At 42.0% G+C, this 15,806-nt stretch overlaps 1 protein-coding gene across 2 annotated transcripts in view; it reads left to right on the top strand.

Annotated features, from left to right (window-relative positions):
* Positions 1-15,806, top strand: part of PDE7A (phosphodiesterase 7A) — a 226,302-nt gene that overhangs the window by 91,018 nt on the left and 119,478 nt on the right. The window contains exon 1 of one of the 2 annotated variants that reach the window (XM_073631715.1): positions 14,112-14,261. The exons of the other annotated variant lie outside the window; for it this stretch is intronic. The gene's annotated coding sequence lies outside the window, so the exon portion shown is untranslated. Of the gene's footprint in view, positions 1-14,111; positions 14,262-15,806 lie in introns of those variants that run through there. 2 annotated transcript variants of the gene reach the window in all.

Genomic DNA, 15,806 nt, shown 5'->3' with positions numbered 1-15,806 from the left:
AGAGGCAATTTATTCTTAAATATTTATATGCAGTGTTAAATATAAACAACCAACTAACAGGGTTAGGGAGCAAAATCTCTAATCCACTTTGAGAATAACAGACAGAAGCCAAATACCGTATATACTATTAGAGGTTAAAGCTGGTAAATATCAGACTGCAATCAAATTTTTTATTTAAAGGAAAAAAAAACAGTTTTGCCAATTTTCAGACAGAACTGTAATATATTTATTTATATGCTGGCCATACAAAAACAATATCTTCCTTAAAAAAAAAAAAATAATTTTAAGAACATTTGTTCGATATTCTAATCGTTAGCGGGGTCAAATTGACGTTCTTTTAGACCACAGTGATGGGAAAATTTGAAGGAGAGGAATAGAAAACTTCTTGGTCAAAGGAATGTTTAAAAGCAAGTGAAATTTTCAAATGACGTTCTTTCGTTCAACGAATGTACAAAGATTTTTTTGTATGAATATTCTCGGCTTACAATCGATACGTTTATGGCCAGCATAAGGCTCAGTTCACACCCATGCAGTTTTGCTTTTGATCCGTTTCTGCAGTGCTATTTGCTGTGTGCGTTTTGCATCTTTGCATATGCGATTTTGCTGCAATTTGCAGTTTGCATTTTTTATGCTTTTTTTTTTTTTTTTTTTTTTTTGGCCAATTTTGTTGGGCGGATTAAACAACGAAAATTGCTTCAAAAACGCACTACATGCTTTTCTGCAGCTTTTCCATTAACCCCTTCCCGCCAAGCGTACGCAGATGTGCGTACTCTGCTTTCGGGGGTTATACCGGGATGATGCCCGCAGCTGCAGGCACCATCCGGTAGTTTTTTTAGAGCCAGCGATCGGCTTTCTAGGTATAACAACCGTTGCAGCTAAAAGCCGCTCGGCTGTTATACCGGAGGAGCGGGAGGGGATATCCCCCCCCCCCCGCCGCTCTTGCCGGGCCGCCCGATCACCAATCCACCACCTAGGGACAGTCTAGAATGAAGCCGTAAGGGGCTTCGTTCCAGCCTCCTAATAGTAAACACGGAAGCGACTTCATGACGTCACTTCCCGTTTACTCGGCTGCCAATGGCGCCAGTTTAAAAAAAAAAATATACAGTATTCAGAATCGCCGAAAACGACGATCTGAATACTTTGAAGTGCAAAGGAGGGATCGGGGGGTCTTTTAGACTCCCGATCCCTCCATAAAGAGTACCTATCACCACCTATTACTGTCACAAGCGATGTTTACATTCCTTGTGACAGCAATAAAAGTGATCAAATTTTTTTTTTTTTTTAACACAATTTAGAAATATAAAAATAAATAAGAAAATTAATTTTTTTTTAAAGCGTCCCCATGAGCTCGCGCAGCAAAGAAAACACATACGGAAGTCGCGCCCGCATATGTAAACAGTGTTCAAATCACACATGTGAGGTATCGCCGCGATCGTCAGAGCAATCATTCTAGCACTAGACCTCCTCTGTAACACTAACCTGGTAGCCGTAAAAAAAAAAATTTACAGCGTCAACTATTGAGATTTTTAGGTACCATAGTCTGTCGCCATTTCATGAGTGCATGCAATTATAAAGCGTGATATTTACTCAGCGTAACATCATCTTTCACATTATACAAAAAAATTGGGCTAACTTTACTGTTTGTTTTTTTTAAAATTCATGAAAGTGTCCCTTTTCCCAAAAAGTTGCGTTTAAAACACCGCTGCACAAATACTGTGTGATATAAAATATTGCAACAATCACCATTTTATTCTCTAAATTCTCTGATAGAGAGATATATATATATATATATAATCTCTATATCTATATCTCTCTCTATATCTATTTTTATATGTGTGTGTTTGGGGGCTCTAAGTAGTTATCTAGCAAAAAATACGGATTTTAACTTGTAAACACCGAATGTCAAAAATAGGCTTAGTCATGAAAGGGTTAAAGTCTATTGAACCAAAAAAAGCACTGTTTTGCATTTAAAAAAGTCCTTGACCCTTTCCAAAAACGCAGCGGCTGAAAAAAAGCCTAGATGTGAATGTGTCCCATAGGAAACCATGTTAAGTAAACTGTAGTGTGTTTCTGCAAAAACCGCATAGGTAGGCCTAAGACGTTTTAGTATTTTAGTTTTTATATCGCCTGTCCTAATGGGGTTGAAGAAAAACTAAAATTAGCCCTTTTATAGTACAAAAAGAGCAGATAATCGCTACTATAAGGAGTTCATTTATACTGTGAAACTAAAAATATAATATTACTTGCAGGCCTCGAGGGTTACTCGCCACCAGTTGCCCCAGTCAACCCTGTCTCGGGCCCGCCCCTAATTCCGCCCCTAAACACGCCCTCATAAAATGTCACTTAAATGTTTTATGCAGAATTAAGTTCTAAAAAATAAAATATTAACAACAACTTTATCCGTGCCCACCAATGCGGCCTGTGTCCCACCAATGCGGTCTGTGTCCCACCAATGCGGTCTGTGTCCCACCATGCGGCCTGTGTCCCACCATGCGGCCTGTGTCCCACCATGCGGCCTCAAGCGGCCCCTGTCCACCACGCGGCCTCTGTCCACCACGTGTCCACCATGCGGCCTCTGTCCACCATGCGGCCTCTGTCCACCATGCGGCCTCTGTCCACCATGCGGCCTCTGTCCACCATGCGGCCTCTGTCCACCATGCGGCCTCTGTCCATCACGCGGCCTCTGTCCATCACGCGGCCTCTGTCCATCACGCGGCCTCTGTCCACCATGCGGCCTCTGTCCACCATGCGGCCTCTGTCCACCACGCGGCCTCTGTCCACCATGCGCCCTCTGTCCACCATGCGGCCTCATGCGGCCTCTGTCCACCATGCGGCCTCATGCGGCCTCTGTCCACCATGCAGCCTCATGCGGCCTCTGTCCACCATGCAGCCTACCTGTGCAGGGGAGGAGAAGAACAGGAGAGCCGCCTGGATGAGGGAACACAGCGATAACAGCTTTCATTCCAATTGCGGTGTTCCCGCCGCTCAACGTCACATATAGCCCTGCCCCCTGGCCGGGGAACTTTGACAAATTGCCCGTCCTGGGATTGGACGGCTGATCTGTCTATCAAATATGTGACAGCGGGGAACACAGTAATGTGAAATGAAAGCTTTTATAGCTGTGTTCCCTGCGCTCTGATCATCCAGGTGGCTCTCCTTTCTCTTCCCCTTTGCTGGACTTCCATTCAAGGAATGGGTTGAATGGGGGGAAGGACTCCCACTCAACCCAGGCTGCCGGCAGTGCTCGCCCCCCGCTCCCAGGCAACCAATGGCTCGCCAGCCCTCAAAATCCACTCGCAAAATGCAAGCAGGTGAGTGGATTTTTTGAGGGCTGTTACTTGTATGGTATGGTATGAAATAATAATAATTATTATTAAAAACACCCAGAAGTAGGATATATGGGCATTATAACTAGGGGTCAGACATTAAGCTATATGGGTGGAAGGGAGGTGGAAACCTTTATTTATTAAACTAGTACTAAAAGTTGACTTTTTTTTTTTTTTCATGGATATGATCATTTTAACTATAATGCACAATAATTTTACTTTAAATGTAATTGTAATTCCTTATATTACCTCCAGTCTATCAGCCTCCACCTTCTCTGGGTTCAAGTGCCAATATTCCCTGCACATAGTCGTTATTTAAAAAAAAAAAATATTTTAAAATGTTATACTTGCCTGCTCTGAGTAATGGCTTTGCACAGAGCAGCCCTGATTCTCCTCTTCTGGGGTCCCCCATCGAAGCTTCTGGCTCCTCCTGCCTTCTGAGTGCCCCAATAGCAAGCTGCAAAGTATAGTATAGAGCGCCCGTATAGCAACGTAAAAAAACTTCTGACTTTACAACCACTCACGTCCTGCCCAGGACTACATGTCCCATGAGGCATTGCTCCTCACACATTTACAAGTTCTCAGGCATTTACTGACATGTATAGACGGTGTACTGAGCTGTATGTGTGCTGCACTGTATTTCCATATGTGTAAACAAATAATGCATTCTGTATGCAGGCCAACTAATTGAAATGATGAGATGCGTTTAACCTTCACAATTTTGTATGTACCGGGTTCCATACTTTTTAAATACTTAGCTGACATTTTATATGAGCTTTCCTCTCATTGTTAGTATGGGGCTCTGATTAACCTTCTCCTTTTTTTTTTTTTTTTTTTCTTATTGTGAAGCAAACAACAAATAGGATAAAATAACAGAAAAGGGGGGTGCATAACTATTTGCCCCCCTAAAGTCAATACTTTGTAGAGCCACCTTTTGCGGCTATCACAGCTCCAAGTCGCTTTGGATAATTCTCTATGAGCTTGTCACATCTTAACACTGGGATTTTTGCCCATTCCTCCTTGCAAAACTGCCCCAGCTTCTTCAAGTTTGCTGTTCACAAGCGCAAAACATCCATCTTTAAGTCTAACCATTTACATGTTTCCCCTTAAACCACTCAAGTGTTGCTTTAGCAGTGTGTTTGGGGTCATTGTCCTGCTGGAAGGTGAACCTCCGATCTAGCCTCAAATCACAGAGTGGTACAGGTTTTGCTCAAGAAAATCCTTGTATTTAGCACCATCCATCTTTCCCTCAACTCTGACCAGTTTCCCTGTCCTGACTGCTGAAAAACATCCCCACAGCATGATGCTGCCTCCGCCATGTTTCACTGTGGGGATGGTGTTCTTTGGGTGATATGTGTTTGGTTTGCGCCAGACATAGCGTTTTCTTTGGCTAAAAAGTTCTATTTTAGTCTCATCAGACCAGATCACCTTCCTCCATACATTTTGGGAGTCTTTTCGCAAACTCAAAACGTGCCATTTTGTTTTTTGCTGAAAGTAATGGCTTTCTTCTGGCCACTCTGCTATAAAGCCCAACTCTATGGAGCGTATGGCATATTGTCGTCCAATGTACAGCTACTCCAGTCTCTGTTGTGGAACTCTGCAGCTCCTCCAGGGTTACCTTAGGTCTCTGTGCTGCCTCTCTGATTTAATGCCCTACTTGCCCAGTCCATGAGTTTTGGTGTACGACCGTCTCTTGGCAGGTTTGCTGTTGTGCCATGTTCTTTCCATTTGGTTATGATAGATTTGATGGTGCTCTTAGGGATCATCAAAGATTTGGATACATATTTTTTTTTTTTTTTTTTTATAACCTAACCCTGACTTATACTTCTCAACAACATTGTCCCTTACTTGTTTGGAGAGTTCCTTGGTCTTCATTGCAGTGTTTGGTTAGTGGTGCCTCTTGCTTGAGTGTTGCAGCCTCTGGGGCCTTTCAAAAAGGTGTGTGTGTATATGTAATGACAGATCATGTGACACTTAGATTGCACACAGGTGGACTTCATTTCACTAATTATGTGACTTCTGAAGGTAATTGGTTGCACCAGAGCTTTTTATGGGCTTGGTAACAAAGGGGGTGAATACATACGCACATGCCAATTATCAGTTATTTTATTTCTGAAAAAGTTTTATGTATATAGGTTTCTAATTTTACTTCACCAACTTAGACTATTGTGTTCTGATCCATCACATATAATTCAGGTTAAAAAAAAAACATTGAACTAATGGCTATAATGAAACAAAATTAGGTAAAAAGCCAAGGGGGTGAATACTTTTGCAAGGCACTGTAGGCCTACAAAGGGATAAGGGGTTAAACAACCTATAAATCAGACCAAATTTTGAAGATCTGTAGATAAAATAAAATTTTAAGTTTGCATGCTCACATAAAGTGATTTGTAAAGCTTGTAATTAAAAAAACAAAACAAGTAGGTCATACTTACTTGCTCTGTGAAGTGGTCGTGCACATCGCTAGATTGAGTTTGGGCTTAGGTTAGTATACCCGGGGGCTGGATGGGCAGCTGCATCAAGACTTTTTTTACTTTCATGCATAAAGGTAAAAAGCCTTCTGCCTTTTTAGAACCATTTTAAGACCGTTCTTTGCATATATCTATAGGTTGCACCCCTTCGCGACCACATAAACACATACAGTGGGGAGAACAAGTATTTGATACACTGCTGATTTTGCAGGTTTTCCTACTTGCAAAGCATGTAGAGGTCTGTAATTTATCATAGGTACTCTTCAACTGTGAGAGGCTGAATCTAAAACAAGAATCCAGAACATCACATTGTATGATTTTTGCATTTTATTGCATGACATAAGTATTTGATACATCAGAAAAGCAGAACTTAGTATTTGGTACAGAAACCTTTGTTGGCAATTAGAGATCATACGTTTCCTATAGTTCTTGACCAGGTTTGCACACACTGCAGCAGGGATTTTGGCCCACTCCTCCTCCATACAGACCTTCTCCAGATCCTTTAGGTTTCGGGGCTGTCGCTGGCCAATACGGACTTTCAGTTCCCTCCAAAGATTTTCTATCAGGTTCAGGTCTGGAGACTGGTTAGGCCATTTAAGGAACTTGATGCTTCTTACGGAGCCACTCCTTAGTTGCCCCGGATGTGTTTCTGGTCGTTGTCATGCTGGAAGACACAGCCACGACCCATCTTCAATACTGAGGGAAGGAGGTTGTTGGCCAAAATCTCACGATACATGGCCCCATCCATCCTTTCCTCAATACGGTGCAGTCGTTCCTGTCCCCTTTGCAGAAAAGCAGCCCCAAAGAATGTTTCCACCTCCATGCTTCACGGTTGGGATGGTGTTCTTGGGGTTGTACTCATCCTTCTTTCTTCTTCCTCCAAACACGGCGAGTGGAGTTTAGACCAAAAAGCTCTATTCTTGTCTCAGACCACATGACCTTCTCCCATTCATCCTCTGGATCATCCAGATGGGCCTGGACATGCGTTGGCTTGAGCAGGGGGACCTTGCTTGCGCTGTAGGATTTTAATCCATGACGGCGTAGTGTTACTAATGGCTTTCTTAGAGACTGTGGTCCCAGCTCTCTTCAGGTCATAGACCAGGTCCTGCTGTGTAGTTCTGGGCTGATCCCTCACCTTCCTCATGATCATTGATGCCCCACGAGGTGAGATTGACCATCATCTTAAACTTCCATTTTCTAATAATTGCGCCAACAGTTGTTGCCTTCTCACCAAGCTGCTTGCCTATTGTTCTGTAGCCCGTCCCAGCCTTGTGCAGGTATATAATTTTATCCCTGATGTCCTTACACAGCTCTCTGGTCTTGGCCATTATGGAGAGGTTGGAGTCTTTGAGTGTGTGGACCGATGTCTTTTATACAGGTAATGAGTTCAAACAGGTGCAGTTAATACAGGTAATGAGTGGAGAACAGGAGGGCTTCTTAAAGAAAAAACAGGTCTGTGAGAGCCGGAATTCTTACTGGTTGGTAGGTGATCAAATACTTATGTCATGCAATAAAATGCTAATTATTTAAAAATCATACAATGTGACTTTCTGGATTTTTGTTTTAGATTCAGTCTCTCACAGTTGAAGAGTACCTATGATAAAAATTACAGACCTCTACATGCTTTGTAAGTAGGAAAACCTGCAAAATCGGCAGTGTATCAAATACTTGTTCTCTCCACTGTGTATATTATGCAGTGTCCATGAAGTGGGATGTGTGTTCCTGTGTATGTGCTGGAAGCGTGCTCAATCACAGAGCTGTTATTGACTGTTCCAGGTCTCGTACTAATGATCGTGAATTAGGATAACCAGCTCAGTCACATGATCTCTGCCAGCAGTTGAGCTGCATTTTTACTGCCCTTCTACTACTCCACCTGTTGCTGCTGAGGCAGCGAACCGAGGATGTACACATTCCACGTCCGTGCTTGAATACATGTGAATGGTGCTGCACTGCAACCACACACAACACGGTGGTCCAGTAACTAGGGCATTAAAGTGAGCATTGAAGAGGCAATACAATGTCTCCTTACTGCCAGTCTATTGCTGTCTGAAGAACGATCCAGGCCCAGATTGTGCTTCAGACAGCAAAGCAAGTCTATACAGAGCAGTGTCCTCTAGTGTCGGTGGCAGTGCCAGTGTTGGGATCAGTCGTGTTTTAGGTAAATATATTTTGTATGTAGTGCCAGTGCAAGTGTGTTTAGAAAAAATGTGTACTATTGGTTTTTTGCTTCTACAGGTACAAAGAAGAAACATTGCACACGTTTTTTTGGTGGTGGGTCATAATGGAATAAAAATATACTGTACGTTAAATTTTCAAAAAATGTTGTTCCTATTTTGGGTTTTCTTGTCACAAGTCCCCTTTCACACTGCAGTGCCACTAAAACGGGGCTTAAGCGCCTGTCATTTTTTGCTGTGTTAACGGTGCTTTTTGGGCGCCAGTGGGGTGGATTTTTGTTAAGGTAATGTGACCTTAAAAAAAAAAAAAAAAAAAAAAAAACTGCAAACAAAAGTTCTGTTTTGCGGTGCTTTTAAGGCGCTGTGGAAGCGCTGCCCATTCTTTTCAATGGACAGGGATGTTTTTGAGAGCGCTATTTATAGCGCTCCCAAGCTGCCCCAAAGATGCTGTTTGCCGGACTTTTTCTAATGTCCCACAGGCGTGCACTGCCTGACTGGGAAAGCACCCATTGCAATGAATAGGAGGCAGTTTTCAGGCACTTCTTAGAGGCTATTTCTAACACTAAAATGCCTGAAAACCTCATTGTGAAAGGGGTCTTACAGATATTCTATTAACATTTTACCATCAAATGAAATTCCAATCTGTCCCAAAAAAACTGCAAGAATGTATTACTTTTTTTTTTTTTTTACTTTCCTGTTGGGCTGATCAGCAAAACTGTTATGCCCCGTACACATGGTCGGATTTTCCGACGGAAAATGTTTGATAGGACTTTGTTGTCGGAAATTCCGACCGTGTGTAGGCTCCATCACACATTTTACATCGAATTTTCCGACACAAGTTTGAGAGCAGGATATAAAATTTTCCGACCACAAAATCCGTTGTCGGAAATTCCGATCGTGTGTACACAAATCCGACGGACAAAGTGCCACGCATGCTCAGAATAAATAAAGAGATGAAAGCTATTGGCCACTGCCCCGTTTATAGTCCCGACGTATGTGTTTTACGTCACAACTTTGTGTGACCGTGTGCATGCAAGACAAGTTTGAGCCAACATCCATCTGAAAAAATCCTAGGATTTTGTTGTCGGAATGTCCGAACAAAGTCCGACCGTGTGTACGGGGCATTAGTGTGGTTCTTTTGGGTTCCCCCCGAGTTGGATAGGCATGCTATTGATTAAAGCTGAACTCCATCCATTTTATATACTTTTTTTTTTTTTGTATTTCGTTGTATTTCCCTCTAACACGTGAGGCTGCTGGATGTGTGATTTAAAAAAAAAAAATATGTAGCTGCAGCTACAGTTGGGAAAATTAATTATTTGATCCCCTGCAAGTTTGCCCACTTGCAAAGAAATGAGGGGTCTATAATTTTTTATCATGGGTGTGTTTGTTTTTTAAAAGCTGGAGACAGAATATCAACCAAAAATCAATAAAAAAAAAAAAAAAAAAAGCACAACACAAATGTTATAAATTGAGCTGCAGGTCAGAGTAAAATAAGTATTTGATTCCCCACCAACCAACAATAATTTTGGATCCCACAGACCGGCTACAGTATGTGTTCATGTGGTAAACAGATTAGTCCTGTCAATTTAAGAAGGTGCACCTAACTGTTTCTGTGTATAAAAGACACCTGTCCACAGAATCACTTTCTGCCATTCAAACCTCCCCATCATGAGCAAGACCAAAGGATGTCGGGGACAAGATCTTAGACCTGCACACTGAAGAGATGAGTTTTCAGGGATCGCTTTAGGCTGGGTTCACACCTAATGCAGGGTTCACACCTAATGCAGATGCGGCTTACAGCAGGGGTCCAGTACACCCCTTTTATCCTTTTTAAGGACGAATTGGGCCCGATCTTTTGCCTGAATTCGGACCTGAAATGTATAGGACCCCTGTGCAATGCGCTCTGCAGCCGCTCGGAGTGTGTGTGAACCCAGCCTCAAAGTGGACAGAGTAGGAGAGAGCTGCCCAGATTGGGTAGGGAGTTCCAATCCTTCTGAAATTACTGCTTTCCTGGCAGTCTGACTTCATCTATACATTGAATTGCTGTTACAAAACAAGTGTGCAGCATGTGAAGGTAGAGCTGCACAATAAATCACGATCTCGATTCAACCCCCCCTCACGATCTTCATCTGGCATTTCCATGATTCATTCATGGAACAAGTGCAGAGCCATTCTCTGCTCACAGCTGTCATAGGAACAACAAAAAAAAGCCTCCAATGTTTATCAACATTGCTTAGCGCTGGGAGATAACTATAAACAATGTAACATTTAGTTCCTTTAGATCTGTGGTCTCCAAACTGCGGCCCTTAGCTCACTTTTATCCCCCCACTGTCATCAACAGTAGGGCATAGTTCTGCCGCTGACACCAACAATGCGGCACTAGTCCTCTGACACCAACTATGGCACGCTATTCCTCCCGTTGATGCCAACAATGGGATGCTATTCCTCTCAATAACAATAATGATGGGGCACTACTATTTCCTTTGACACCAATGATGAAGCACTATTCTCCCCACTGATACCAATGATGAGCCACTATTCCACCCACTGACACAAGTGATGGGGCACTATTCCTCCCCCTAATACAAATCATGGGGCATTGTTTATTCCCACTCATGCTGGGGAGGTTTTCTTCTCCCACTGGCCACATTCCAGCCCCCTAAAGTTTGAAGGGCATTAAACTGGTCCTTTGTTTAGAAAGTTTGGAGACCCTTGCTTTATATGAAAGCGATGAACTTCGGCCTGTAAATTAGGTCAGTTTAACCACTTAAAGACTAATGCCCCGTACACACGGTCGGTCTTTGTTCGGACATTCCGACAACGAAATCCTAGGATTTTTTCAGACGGATGTTGGCTCAAACTTGTCTTGCATACACACGGTCACAGAAAGTTGTTGGAAAATCCGATCGTTCTAAACGCGGTGACGTAAAACACGTACGTCGGGACTATAAACTGGGCAGTAGCCAATAGCTTTCATCTCCTTTATTTATTCTGAGCATGCGTGGCACTTTGTCCGTCGTGTACTCACGATCGGAATTTCCGACAATGGATTTTGTTGTCGGAAAATTTTATATCCTGCTCTCAAACTTTGTGTGTCTGAAAATCCAATGGAAAATGTGTGATGGAGCCTACACACGGTCAGGATTTCCGACAACAAGGTCCTATCACACATTTTCCATCGGAAAATCCGACCGTGTGTACAGGGCATAAGGCTTTTTCTGACATTTGTTGCTCACAAGTTAAAATCAGTATCTTCTGCTAGAAAATTACTTAGAACCCCCCCCCAAAAAAAATGTGTGTGATATGTGTGTGTGTATATATATATATATATATATATATATATATATATATATAATATATATTATGAGAGAGAGAGTATATATGAATTTAGTCAGCCACCAATTGTGCAAGTTCTCCCACTTAAGAAGATGAGAGGCCTATAATTGTCATCATAGGTATACCTCAACTATGAGAGACAAAATGTGGAAACAAATCCAGACAATCACATTTGTCTGATTTTATTTGCAAATTATGGTGGAAAATAAGTATTTTGTCTATATCAAAAGTTCATCTCAATACTTTGCCATTGCCAACAAAGGATATATAACAAAGGTCAAACGTTTTCTGTAAGCCTTCACAAGGTTGTCTCACGCTGTTGCTGGTATGTTGGCCCATTCCTCCATGCAGATCTCCTCTAGAGCAGTGATGTTTTGGGGCTGTCACTGGGCAACAAGGACTTTCAACTCCCTCCAAAGGTTTTCTGTGGGGTTGAGATCTGGAGACTGGCTAGGCCACTCCAGGACCTTGAAATGCTTCTTACGAAACTACTCCTTTATTGTCCTGGTGGTGTGTTTGGGATCATTGTCATGCTGAAAGACCTAGCCACGTTTTATCTTCAATGCCCTTGCTGATGGGAGGAGGTTTGCACTAAATCTCACGATACATGGCCCCATTTATTCTTTCACGTACGCAGATCAGTCGTCCTTGTTCCCTTTGTTCCCTTTGTTCCCTTTGTTCCCTTTGCAGAGAAACAGCCTCAAAGCATGATGTTGCCACCCCTATGCTTCATAGTAGGTATGGTGTTCTTTGGTTGCAACTCAGCATTCTCTCTCCTCCAAACACGACGAGTTGTGTTTTTCTACCAAACAGTTATACTTTGGTTTCATCTGACCATATTACATTCTCCCAATCCTCTTCTGGATCATCCAAATGCTCTCTAGCAAACCTCAGACGGGCCCGGACATGTACTGGCTTAACCGGTTCCCGACCGGCGCACGCCGATGTACGTCGGCAGAATGGCACGGCTGGGCAAATGGGCATACCTGTACGTCCATTTGAATTCCCCGCCGTGCCATTGCGTGCGCGCGCCGGCCGGGAGCTCCGTGAGACGGGTCGCGGGTCCCACGGACTCTATCGCCACGGGGATACCAGCGATCGCCTCACGGAGAGGACGAACGGGGAGATGCCGTTGTAAACAGCATCTCCCCGTTCTGCCTAGTGACAAGTGTCACTCGATCTCTGCTCCCTGTCATTGGAGCAGAGATCAGTGACGTCACACACAGAGCCCATCTCCCTACAGTTAGTAATCACTCCCCTAGGACATACTTAACCCCTCCCCGCCCCCTAGTGGTTAACCCCTTCACTGCCAGTGTCATTTACACAGTAATCCGTGCATTTTTAATAGCACTAATCGCTGTATAAATGACAATGGTCCCAAAAATGTGTCAAAAATGTCTGATATGTCTGCCATAACGTCGCAGTCACAATAAAAATCGCTGATTGCCGCCATTACTAATAAAAAAAAAAAATTAATAAAAATGCCATAAAACTATCCCCTATTCAGTAAACGCTATAACGTTTGCGCAAACCAATTAATAAACGCTTATTGCGATTTTTTTTTTTTTTTTTTTACCAAAAATATGTAGAAGAATACGATCGGCCTAAACCGAGGAAAAAAAAAAAATTTATATATATATTTTTGGGGGATATTTTATTATAGCAAAATGTTTTGTTTTTTTCAAAATTGTCGCTCTTATTTTGTTTATAGCGCAAAAAATAAAAATCGTAGAGGCGGTCAAATACCACCAAAAGAAAGCTCTATTTGTGGGGAAAAAAAGGACATCAAGTTTGTTTGGGAGCCACGTCGCACGACCGTGCAATTGTCAGTTAAAGCGACGCAGTGCCGAATCGCAAAAAACGCTCTGGTCAGGAAGGGGGTAAAATCTTCCAGGGCTGAAGCGGTTAAGCCGGGGGACACGTCTGGCACTGCGGGGTCTGAGTCCCTGGCGGTGTAGTGTGTTACTGATGGTAGCCTTTGTTACGTTGGTCCCAGCTCTCTGCAGGTCATTCACTAGGTCCCCCCTTGTGGTTCTGGGATTTTTACTCACTGTTCTTGTGATCATTTTGACCCCACAGGGTGAGATCTTGCGTGGAGCCCCAGATCGAGGGAGATTATCAGTGGTCTTGTATGTCTTCCATTTTCTAGTTATTGCTCCCATAGTTGATTTCTTCACACCAAGCTGCTTGCCTATTGCAGATTCAGTCTTCCCAGCCTGGTGCAGGTCTACAGCTTCGACAGCTCTTTGGTCTTCACCACAGTGGAGTTTGGAGTGTGACTGTTTGAGGTTGTGGACAGGTGTCTTTTATACTGATAACAAGTTCAAACAGGTGCCATTAATTCAGGTAATGAGTGGAGGACAGAGGAGCCTCTTAACGAAGAAGATACAGGTCTGTGAGAGCCAGAAATCTTGCTTGTTTGTAGGTGATCAAATACTTATTTTCCACCATAATTTGCAAATAAATTCTTTCAAAAATCAGACAATGTGATTGTCTGGATTTTTCCACATTTTGTCTCTCATAGTGAAGGTATACCTATGATGACAATTGATGACAATTACAGGCCTCTCTCATCATTTTAAGTGGGAGAACTTGCACAATTGGTGGCTGACTAAATACTTTTTTGCCCCACTGTATGTGATATATATATATATATATATATATATATATTTTATTTTTTTAGCAGCGACCTGCTAGAAAATAAAATGGCAGTCATTGCAATATTTTATATCGCATTGTATTTGCGCAGCAAACGCAATTTTTTTGGGAAACTTCAATGAATAAAAAAAAAATAGATATAAAAAACCTAAACGGTAAAGTTTTTGTATAATGTGAAAGATGTGACGCAGAGAATCATGAGAGAATCTTAATCTTCTAAGCAAAAAAATCGTGATTCTCATTTTTTCCAGAATCGTGCAGCTCTATGTGAAGGCATCTCACCTTACTTATCCCAGGTTAGTGATTTAAAACTGTATGGAACCTTTTAAATCGGCATGATGGCACACCAATTTTTCAAAGATATTTATATTGCGTCAACACTTTATGCACTGACTTGCATACTGTGCATTCATGTATGTCCCTGTCCTTAAACTTGCACTTGTTGGTCCCCATCTCGCATGCATACATGTACATACTAGGTCCAATTAACCTACCAGCATGTTTTCTGGAATCTATCCGCATGGATTTTCTTTAACAATTTGAAATCATGTTCTAGTAAGCCATGTGCTCCAAATCATCCAATCATATGTACACATTTTTTTCCATTTTAATTTTGCAGGCATAGGTTGTGGGAAATGTTTCATACTTGCTTGTTTTTTTACTTTGGTCTATTTTTCCATTTGCCTAAGCATCAAAGCATTTCAAGATGGATTGTTCAAAATAACGTAAAGCAGAGAGATATATACCTGATGTCAGTGGGAGGAAAAAAAATTTGAACGTGGGTCTGTTACCCAGCATACAAAGTTTTTTGTAAATTTGTTCTCAATACATGATACCAGTTAAGCTTTTCTTTAAAGTTTTTTTTAAGTGCACTTTTCCCCTGTTCTTTTTGCCATGTAGAAGTCTATGGTGATGTAGGGTGTAGACAGGACATTGAACACTTGCAGTGCATCATGTAAGCAAACACTGGAACTTTAAAGTATAACCAAAGGCAAAACTTGTCTCCCCCCCCCCCCCAGTTTTGGATAGAGAGGAGATGTATTAGAACCCCTGTGCCCCCAGGAAGATTCATCCTCTCTATTTATCCTGTTTATCTTTATCATTATCATGGCAAGTGAAAGTAAAAGAAAATACCACGTTTGAGTTGTCCACAGAAAAGTAATAGAGGGGACTCTTCCAATGGGGACACTAATTCTGGTGACCTGGGGGTCCCCAAGAGATTCCCTTTAACCACTTAAGGACTAGCCTCGTTTTGGATTTTAGGTGTTTACATGTTTAACAGGTTTTTTGCTAGAAAATTATTTAGAACCCCCAAACATTATATATTGTTTTTTTTCTAACACCCTAGAGAATAAAATGGCGGTCAATGCTATACTTTTTGCAATACCGTATTTGCGCAGCGGTCTTATAAGCTCACTTTTTTTTGTAAAAAATTCAATTTTTTTTTTTATATATTGTGAAATATGTTATACCAAGTAAATTTATACCCAACATGTCACGCTTCAAAATTGCGCCCGCTCGTGGAATGGCGTCAAACTTTTACCCTTAAAAATCACCATAGGCGACATTTAAAAAATTCTACAGGTTGCATGTTTTGCATTACAGAGGAGGTCTAGGGATAGAATTATTGCTCTTGCTCTACCGGTCGCGGTGATACCTCACATGTGTGGTTTGACCACTGTTTTCATATGTGGGAGCTACTCACGTATGCGTTCGCTTCTGCGAGCGAGCTCGGCGGGACAGGGCGCTTTAGAAAATTTTTTTTATTTATTTTACTTTATTTTTTCACTTTTTTTTTTTTTTTTTTTTTTTTAAATTTGGATCACTTTTATTCCTATGTA

Source organism: Aquarana catesbeiana, linkage group LG05 (assembly GCF_042186555.1).
Source record: "Aquarana catesbeiana isolate 2022-GZ linkage group LG05, ASM4218655v1, whole genome shotgun sequence".
NCBI classification, from domain to species: Eukaryota; Metazoa; Chordata; class Amphibia; order Anura; family Ranidae; genus Aquarana; species Aquarana catesbeiana.
The sequence above is the reverse complement of the archived record's forward strand: the minus strand, read 5'-3'. Positions and strand labels throughout refer to the sequence as shown.